Here is a 10809-nt window from a genome sequence, read left to right as displayed (position 1 = left end):
CTGCCTCCTCCAGATCTTTCTCTTTATGCAAATTCGAATTTAGAATTCACACATTTTAACAAAAAAAAAAAGCAATCCTGGAGATATTTTGAGACAGCCAGTTATTAATTAAGACTTCCTGCAGTCATTATAAATGGTGACATGGCAGAATGTAAATATCCTGCAACATGGGGCTTTTTATCAGTTATCATCTGAGTCTTAACACATTTTCTAAGATGTTAATAAGCTCTATCCATTTCACAGCATCCTCATGGTAAAGCTATTTGTAAAAGTCACAGGAGCTGGTATTTTAAATGGGGGCAGAAAATACAGGGGGTTTCCTTTCTCGCAGGATCTGTTAAGTGATAGGAACAAGCACCTACCATGTACTAGGCTGCCATTTTACAAATTTGATTTTCACAACCTTGTGAGGAAGGTTCTATTATTATCCACATTTTATAGTTGAGGAAACTGAAGCAGACAGAAGTAAAGTGACTTACTTAGGGTCACACAGCTAGTAAGTATAGAAAGCTGGATTTGAAAATTTTATCTTTTTGACCCCAGTGATCTAGCTAGAAATAATAAATTGGGCAGCTTATGAGGTGCTTTCAAGGTAAAGGATAAGCAAAGTATCGAAAGAATCATTGGATCCAACATTTAGAATTGGGAATTCTTTGACACTGGGGAGTCCAACTCATATTTTACAGATAGGGAAACTGAGGGACAGAGAGATGGACATACAGTTGAGTAGTCAGTATTAGAACTGGCATTTGGACCTAGGTCCTCTGTCAACAAATCTGGGATTTAGCCCATACTGCCATCTTGAGAGATTTTAGAATTCTAGATCTAAGACTGGAAGGAATTTGAAAGGCCATCTCAGGTTGCCTTCCCCCTGTGGTTTTTGTCCCCAGACCCAGAGCTCTCTAGCTCCTCATTTTTACCTCTGAGCTCCTCCGGAAAGTTCCCCCTTGTATAGGAAGCCTTTCCCAAGCCTCCTCTTATTTCTAGTATTTACCCTCTCTTGATTATCTCTGATTTATACCACATCTATCAATCTTCAATAATATACAATTGTATACATGTTGTCTCCCTCATCACACTGAGTTCCTCAACCTTAGAGACTGTCTTTGCCATTCTTGGTGTGCCTATACATAGAAGATTCTTAATAAATGCTATTTGACTGACTCTAGAGACTCAGAGGAATAGCTAATTAAAGTCAATTCCCAAAATATCTTTTTCAAATCAGACCAAAAGAGGAAATGCACCATCTTTGGTTTTCCTGATTTCCTATACTCCAAGGTGCTACTACTACCTCCTTCAGAAATTAGCTTGTATTAATTTTCTATATATTTTGTCTGTTCTTAGAGAAACAAATAGGTTAACCAATTGATTTATGTGCATGTTGTCTCCCCCCCCCCAAAAAAAAGGCAGCTTCGTGAGCCAAGGGATTCTCATTTTAGTCTTTATATTGCCAGGTCCCAGAACAATGCCTGACATTTAATGTCAGTTGATATATGAGCTTGAGCTGTGTAGATCCTTGTTGCTGTCATCTGTGAGCCATCATGTTCCTCCTCCCATATCAGTACCTAGTTCCATCCTAACCTCTTTGAATTCCTTGACTTCCTACCAATTCAAACTTTGACATTTCCATAACCTTTCTCTAAAGTCTACCTCAGTCATGAATGCCAACCTAACCTAGTGAGATATTGGGTTGGAAGGTAGATGACTTGGGAGCAAATCCAAGCTCTGCCCCTTAATACTAGCATGGTCATCCATTGAACCTCTAAATCTGGTTTATCAGATTTAACTTCTCCCTTCTAAAATGAGGCCATTGGACTAGGTCTGGATGGGCAGTTCTAGAAATCCGTGTCCCATGAACAGGAAAGATCATATTGAAAGTTGCTACCTTCATCCCCACTTAAATGAATTAGTCCTGGGTTCTGGGATTCCTGGTTGAGGATCTGGGACCTTTATAAAAGATAAGTGATATCTGATGCTTAGGTTTATCTGTACTATTCTTCTTTAAGTGGAAGTCAAAGACTTACAGAATTCTAGTCCACTGACTTGTACTTTGAAGATTCTGTTCTTTGGTGAAAATTAAGAGAATTATTTGCCTTTTGATTTTGCAGTTAGACTTCTCCCATTCTGCATGATTTTTCAAAGATCAAGGAAACGTAGATGTTTGCTGAGCCATGAGGTTTCTGGATACTTTGGGGCTTTCTCTCAACTGTGGAACTGCAGTTTTAAAGTTCCATGCAAAGTCATAGTGACCCCTATATCCAGCCAGTCTTAAACTCCTAGACTGCTCTTAGAGCTCCTCCATGTTGGCCATCTTCTTACTATCTGCTTTGCCCCACATGATTTGTTTCCCTGACACTCTTTCTTCTTTCTTGGGGCACTGTAATCAAAATAAGACTATCTTTGAATCTCGAATGGGTACATCAATCAACCTTCTATGACTGTGCATACCATCCTTCTAACTTCCAAAAATATAACATCCCTTCTTAACTACCACTCTCATTTATATGTTTTCTCTCTCTCTATTAGAACAAGGGTTCTTAAATCTTGGTCTCTTTGATAGTTGGCATAATGAAGCCTAAAGACCCTTTCTCAAAAGAATGTTTTTAAATTAACAAAATAAAATATTTAGGATTATAAAGGAAACTATGGGAAATGCTTTATTGTTTGGAAAACATAATTATAATATTGTTTAAATCTAGAGATTAAACCCAGAATATCACTTTAGCCTCAGTAAGTCTCCGGGAATATAAGAGGGATATAAGGAATTCTGGGTCCTCCACAGTCTTGCTAAGCTTGCATTTTGGGTTCCCTCTATCTTTTGGCTTCACTAAAATTTTATTGAATGTTTGCATTTATTCATACTCATCCCAAGCTACCATTCTTTTCAAGATGCCTCCCAGCAAAAACACTTTACTATGTATGTACGGTAGTGTTATCAAAATCCTAGATAATGTAAATCTTCCAGAACCTGGAAAAAGGGAGCCACATCTTCTTTGTGACTCACCTTCCACCAAATGAACTTAATACATTTCTTTCCAAAACTATTTCAGATTTTAGAGTTTGTTCTTGGGAACAACAAAATCAATTATATTGAAATAAGGTCATCAAAATATTTTTTTAAATGTTCACAAATAAAGGCTTAAGAATTCTTGTTTAGAACATCTGTGATATCAGGGAGTATCTTATGATTTGTAGCCCCACAATTTAGCATAGGAACTGGTAGACAGTGAGCATTTATTTAAATGCTTTTCATTTACAAGCCATCCATGATTTATCCATCTATTCTCTCTGTTTCACTACATAACTGGCCTGCCTCCTTTCCCAGCCATCTTGTTAGATATATCTTGTACATGACTTCTTGCTTCAAGTGCATCATTTGTCATTGCTAATATGTTGCGGTCCACTTGTGCCCACCTTCTGTCTTTTCATTACCCCTTGGGTCACCCACAATTTTTGATTCTTCAGATACAAAGACAGTGATCATTCATGACTTATGACTACAAAGGATCATTGAAAGGAAAATTGAAAAGAAAAAGATGGATTTTGTTTCAGGAAGAAGTTTCAGATTGTTGCCACAATTTCCCAAATGTTATCCATCTTATGCTCTTCTTTTTCAAAGAAGGGAGGAATGGGGCGGTTTGTGGTGTTTGTCCAAGATTTATGAACTGGCTCCTATGGATTGTCATATGAAAAAGTAAATTGTAAGCATATCGGAGGAATTGGGGCTAGGCCTGTGATTTAATTGGCATAAGAAAGGAAAGCCTATTCTACAAAATATGGCCACCACCAAGCATTTATTAGGACACCTACTCTATCTGCCGGTCTCTATACTTAACACTGGGGATGCAAAGAAAGTCAAGAGTATGGTCCCTGCCTTCATCTAAAGAGAGAGACAAGAACTTTATTTTTAAAAAATATATAAATATTTCATTTGTTTTCCCATTATATACAATAGTATTTTCTACTAATATTTTTTGCAAGGTTTTGAATTTTACAATTTTTCCTCCCTTCCCTTCTCCCTACCCCTCCAACAGAAGGCAATCTGATACAGTCTTTACATTTGTTTGATGGAAACAATTTGTACAAACAAGACATATTCAGTGTTAATGTGAAGTAACCTCAGAACGAAGACCCTAGCTTTAAAGGGGAAATTGGGAAAGGAATCTTGTTGAAAGGGGATGAGTTCAGTTTTGAAGAATGATGCCTGGTGAAGGCAGGAGTGGACCAGACACAAGGGACAGTAATTGGAAAAAGCCCCAAGTTAGAAGATGGATTGTCTTGTGTAAAGCAAAACAAGAAGAAAAGGGTCATTACACAGAGAGGTCTAAAGTATAAAAAAAGACTGAAAGGTCGAAAGGAACAAGTTGTGAAGAGCTTTAAAAACCAAGTGGAAGATTTTGTATTTGCTCCTGGAAGTAATGGGGGAACCTCTGGAGTTTATTAAATTGAGAGACAATATGATCAGACTAGCTCGTTAACTGTACAAAATAAAAAGAGATCCAGTGAATTGTCTGGCATTAACCAGAATGTGTCAGATGTAGGACTGGAAGTAGATCTTCTGGTTTCGAGATTAGCTCCTGACCTACCATGCCAAGTTGCCCCTTGAACATGTCATGGTTCAGACAATAGATTTCATCTGTTTAGCTTTTTTCCCAAGAAGCCTGAACTATTTTGAATGATCGTAGATCTCGGTTATTCAGTTAGAAAACTGAGAATAAGCTAGGCACTGTGCTAAACATTCAAGTTAAGCATTTACTGCTTTTATTGTTTAGTCATGTCCTACTCTTCATGACTTCATTTGTTGTTTTCTTGGCAGGGATATTGGAGTGGTTTGCTATTCCCTTCTCCATCTTATTTTACAGAAGAGGAAACTGAGGAAAACAGGTTTAAGTGACTTGTCCAAGGTCACATAGTTAATAAGTATCTGAGACTAGATTTGAATTAGAAAAATGAGTCTTCCAGACTTGAGGCATGAAATAAATGTTGAATTGAGTGATGGTTTTAGACTTAAGAAGTAAGCTCTTGGAGGGCAAGAACTGTTTCACTGTTTTGTTTTTGTTTTGCTGTAGTGGAATCAGTGTAACTAATGGTCAATAAGCATTTATTAAGAATCTATACTATGAGGGCCAGAGATATAGAAAGGCAAAGACAACCCCTGCCCTCAAGGAGCTTATGGTCTGATGGCAGAGACAACAAACAAACTCTATACAGGATAATTAGGACATAATTAACAGAGGGAAGTCAATAGAATGAAGAGAGTTGGGGAAGGCTTTTTGTAGAACATGAAATTTTAAGCTGAACTTAAAAAAAGGCAGGGAAGTCAATAGGCAGCGATGAGGAGGGGAAAACATTCCAGGCATGGAGGCCAGACAGAGAAAAATGCCCAGAGCTAAGAGAGATGGAATGTCTTCTTCATGGAATAGCGAGGAAACTGGTATTGCTTAGATGTTGGGAAGTAAGGTATAGAAAGACAGGAAAGATAACAAGGGATCTAGGTTAAGAACGGCTTTGGATGTCAGAGTATTTTATATTTGATGCTGGAGGTGATAAGGGACCAATAGAGTTTATTAAGTAGGGAGATGACCAGGTCAAACCTTTGTTTTAGGAAAATCACTTTGGTGACTGCAGTGGGGAGAGACTTGAGGCAGGCAAATTCACTAGCAAAGCAAAGCTCCTGTAACAATTCAGGTCTTCTCTAGTGTGTTAGCAGTATCCCAGTGAGGGAAATGTATTATAGAGCTGTTGCAAAGGTGAAATCAAAAGTCTTAGCAACAGTTTAGATAAAGAGGTGGTGGTGAGATGAAGAGGTATGAACCTGGTTGATAGTAATAAGGAATAGGGGAAGGGTGGGAGACCAGGAGTGGTTTAAGGGGAAAGATAATGGATATGTTGGTTTTAAGATAACTCTCGAAGATGCAGATGTCTGAAAAGTAGTTAGAGATGTAAAATTAGAGGACACCAAAGAGTTTAGGGCAGGAGAAGTATATTTGAGAATCATCAGCATAGAGATGATAATGGGATCAGCAAGTAAAGTAGTATGAGGGAGAAGAAAAGTAGATCCAAGATGAAATCCTGTGGATTACCTGTGTTTAGAACATGTGATCTGGAGGAGGATCCATCAAAAGAGAAAGGAGAGGAGCAGTCATATGGGTAAGAGGAAAACCAGAAGTTAGTGGTATCCTAAAACCCTAGAAAGAAAAGAGTATTAAGAATAGTGATCATCAGTATTAAAGGCCACAGAAGTTAAGAAAAATGAAGATTGAAAAAAGGTCATTGGATTTGGCAATTAAGAGATCATCATTGACTTGGAAGAGAATCATTTTGGTGGAATGATAAGAGTGGAAGCTAGATGGTGAGAACTTAAGAAGTGAAAGAAAAGAGAATAAAAACCACCTAATGTAGATGGACTTTTCAAGGAATTTGGCCACAAAGAGTAGAAGAGAGATAAGATGGTAGTTAGCAAAGACGGGAGGATCAAGTTAGAGATTTTTTTTCAGGAAGGAGAAGACTAGGCATGTTTGAGGGTAGTAGGAAAGGAACCTGCAGACATAGAGAGATTGAAAATGAGAGAAAAGACAGGGCAATCTGTTGGATGAGATGAGATGGAAGGAGATCCTTTGAGAAGTCAGATGGGTGAAGAGTAAGGCCACCTCTTTGTGTGAGATGGGTGAAGGAGAGATTCTGGAATGGTTGGTACATAGTAATGTTGAATAAAGGCTCATTGTCTGAGTTCTATTCTGACAAAGGCAGCAAGGTACAATTAGTCAATAGAGTAATTTGTTGGAATCAGAAAGAAGTAGATTCAAATATCATCCCTCGGATGATTACAAGGGGCAAACACTTTAACCTCTCTGAAGTCTAGGCAACTTTGAAAGGAAATTGTGGTTTTAATCAGTGGTGGATTTTTCACATTGATGAAATCTGTCTCAAAGTGCAAAAAGATCCCTGATGTGTTGCTGTCCGGCTAACTCATGTTAAATTGCCATGACTACTTGGTTCAAACCCTATATTAAGCTCCTGCTGTTTGCAGTACATTGTGCTGATTGTTTGCTGAATATTGTCTTTTATTCAAATGAGATTGCAGTTCCGGGGTTACCTATTTACTTATTAGAGGGAAACATGGGGAATTTGGGATTGTTATTTTATATGTCTGCTAAGAGCACATGGGATGAGACAATGTGTGACTCCTTACCTCATAGCCCTGATCGATTTATCAGGAGTGGGGAGGAAGATTGAGGTACCCAAGGTAATGAACCTGGGAAGACTGGCAAGGATGGTTGAACCTTTGACAAGAAGTGAGAATCTGGGAAGGAAATTGGTAGGATTTGGGGGGGGAAAGAGGATGAGTTCAGTTTTAGATATATTGCGTTTGAAATGTCCAATTGATCATTGGTGATGTAGAACTAAAACTCAGAGGGAAAGGCTAGGATAGAAAGTGGAGGCATATTCACAGTTAAGGAGCATTAACTGGGTGATGAACTAGCAAAGAAAATTGAAAAGGGGAAGTCAGGTAGGAGGATATTCAAGAGAGAAGAGTGTCGTGGAAACTCAGAGAGGAGAGAGTACCCAGGAGATGGTCAATGATCACTCACCAGGTCACTGGAGAGGACCTTTGTATTCAGGTATGGGCTGAAGAGGTTGAAAAGTATGAGAACCAAAGAACTGATCATCATATTTGCCAATTAAAAGGTCACTGTTATCTTTGGGGATAACAGTGCAGTTTCAATCTAGTGATGAGGATGGAAGCCAGATTGGAAAGGGTTGGCAAATGAATGAGAGCAGAGGAGGTGGAGGCAGTGAGTGTAAATAGTTTATTCTAGGAATTTGACTGAGAAAAGGAGAAGAGACGTAGGCCAGCATTCTGAACGGTGAAGGGTAGAGATTTTTTTTTTTTTAACATGGGGGATGCTGGTATATTTGAAAGTAGTAAAGAAAGAACCAGCAGACAAGGAAAGATTGAAGGTTCAAGGTGAGTGGATAATTGATTGAGGATGCAATATGATGGAGAAGAGGGGAGAAGATGGGATTAAGAACACCTGAAAATGACTTTCCCAAGGTCTTGCTGATGGGGGGAAAAACAGAGCTGGAATTTAGCTAAGGCTTTTGGCTCTTTCCACTGCTCTGCAGAATCTTGGCATCACATCTTGAACTAGTTGATGCTTAGAAGATTCCTTTGGGGCAATGCAATAAATATGATAAATATATGCAAATTTGGCCTCTGTATTGCCTTCTCCACCTGAAATGAGTGTTAGATTATACAAAAGTACTCTCGACCCACACAAGTTGACAGCATCTATTTAAATATAATTAACTGGAGAAAGTAAATTATTCTGTTCAACTTAACTAGAAATTGTTGCCCAAAAACCTATGGGCTAAAATTTCAGAGAAAGAAAAGACTGCTCTATTTTCTGTAATAAAGAAGGAGTGTGTTTGGACCACATTATGGAGAGAGGAGAGCAGGGGGAGAGTAGGCGTGTGATGTGTGTGTGTGTGTGTGTGTGTGTGTGTGTGTGGTGAGTGCAAGATGGGGGGGTGAAAGAAAGAAAGTGGGGGAGAGAGAGGGCAAAAGTAGCAGAACACCCTACAGATTTAGAAGACAAAGCAAAAGCACTTTCTATTCAACAATTGATCTTGCATTGTTCTAGTCCTGTCTTGTGTTAGGCAGGCAGCTAGGTGGAGCCACTGCACAAATTACTTTACACAAATTACTTAAAAAGATTCATCTTCATGAGTTCAAATATGGCCTCAGACTCTTGCAAGATGTGTGACCCTGGGTACTTACCCCTGTCTGCCTCAGTTTCCTCATCTGGCAAGTGAACTGGAGAAGGAAATGACAAATCCCTCTGATATCTTTGCCAAGAAAACTCCAAAATGAGGTCATGAAGAGTTGGATGTGACTGAAACGACCGAACAATGATGCGCCAGGTAATATGCTAGGTCCTGGAAATACAAAACAATCTCTGCCTTCAAAGGGTCTGCATTCTACTAAGAGTAACATGCAGACACAGAAGAAAATTAAAAAATAAAAGTAATTTTCTTAATCTGTTTGGTTCTTCCCCATTAAATACTTTGTGTTTCACTAAGATTTAACACCTTATTCTGGATGGTTATTTAATTTTTTTGCTTTTGTTGAGACTTATAAAGTTTGTAATATTTACATCAAGTACCTTGGGTCCTCCTGAGACTTCAGGGCCCAAAATTGAGCAGATTTTTCTGACCACCCCCCACCCCTCCCTTTGCAGAGGAAGCCGAGAAGCTGAAGTAGAATCTAGTTCCTTCTGCAAACAGTTCAGATAGTCCGGTTGGAATGAAAAGCAGTGATCAATGTACAAAGTTCCACATGGATAAGGGCTGGCTTCAGACTCGCATTCTCAATGCAAAATCTGGCATTTGAGAAATTAGCAAGACCTTTCTTGTGCTTTGTGTGAGTTATCAAATAAAACTCATCCCCCATCTCTACCCTCCAAATCAGGTGCAGCATATGTAAGTAATTGAAATTGTTTAATAAACAAATTTCTAAAATGTGGATTAGGGAGCATCATGATTCATTAAAGCACTTAATTAGCAAGACTTGATTGGATTTCATTATTAGCTGTAGGCAAAATCTGTACAAGGGAGTTGCACAGTACTTGGCTTCTAAAAAAGACACCCAAGTGATATTCTGGGGGGTTTTTTTGTTGTTTTTTTTTTCTTTTTTCTTTTGCTTTTTATTAAGTGCCTCTATTTTATGATGGATCAATATCAAATTCAAAACTGTTATGCCATCATCATCATTATCACCCTTATCACTAATGTTTTATATAGCGTTTGAGGCTTACAGAGTGGCATTGATCTGTTATATAATAATCATAATTAACATTTCTAAGTATTTTAAGACTCAAAATGGTGATTTACATTAATTATCCCATTTAATCCTCACAACAATCTCATGAGATAGGTGCTATTATTATCATCCCCACTTTACAGATGAGGAAACTGAGTCTCAGAGAGATTGACTTATTTGCCAATAGTCCATAGCTGGTAAATGTCTAAGGCAGGTTCTGAACTACAGTCTTCCCACTATCAGTATTCTAGTCAATCTTAGAACCCAGCTGGTTCTAATGAAGGGTTCAGTGGTTTCTAGCCAAGATGGCAGCCTGATCCCACTCAGTTCCTACATGTCTATTCCAGTGAAAACTCTGAAATTTGTACCAGAACAAATAAAGACCAAGAAATTCAATGAAAAACTCTAGTGAATAATTTCTTCCACCCTAGAACTACACAAACGGAGAGGTAGAAGCAGTAGGAACAGAGATGAGCAAAGTAACCAAGATGAAAAGGGAATAATCATTTTAAATGGTGTCTACCATGGTCTAATTTATTTTATTTTAATTTATTTTACAAATAAATTATTGGCTACAACAGATAGGTGCTGTTACCTCCATTTTATAATTGAGAAAACTGAGTACTTTATACATAATGTCAATATACCAGTCACATAATTATTAAGTGTCTGATTGGATTTGAACTCAGATCTTCTTGATTCTAGGTCTTAGTGCTCTGTCCACTGCAGTATCAGCATCCTCTCAGTCCAGTCAGAGATAGATCAAAGGAACCTGTAGTAAGTAGCCTGTAAGATTTTGGGTCTGGAGGCAGCAAAAGTTGGGGGTTTCCCTCAGGAACCCCAAAGTGATCATCAGTCCATGGGGAGTTTCCAGTGACCAGAGACTCTGAATTCCCTAAGATACCAGAGACCATGAAGACCTAACTCTTTGAATTTTAAACATCTAGGCAGTTGGGAGTGAGGCAGTCTCAGGTTGGTGATTCAGG

This window comes from Macrotis lagotis, chromosome 2 (assembly GCF_037893015.1).
Source record: "Macrotis lagotis isolate mMagLag1 chromosome 2, bilby.v1.9.chrom.fasta, whole genome shotgun sequence".
NCBI classification, from domain to species: Eukaryota; Metazoa; Chordata; class Mammalia; order Peramelemorphia; family Peramelidae; genus Macrotis; species Macrotis lagotis.
This window is presented reverse-complemented; position numbering follows the sequence as displayed.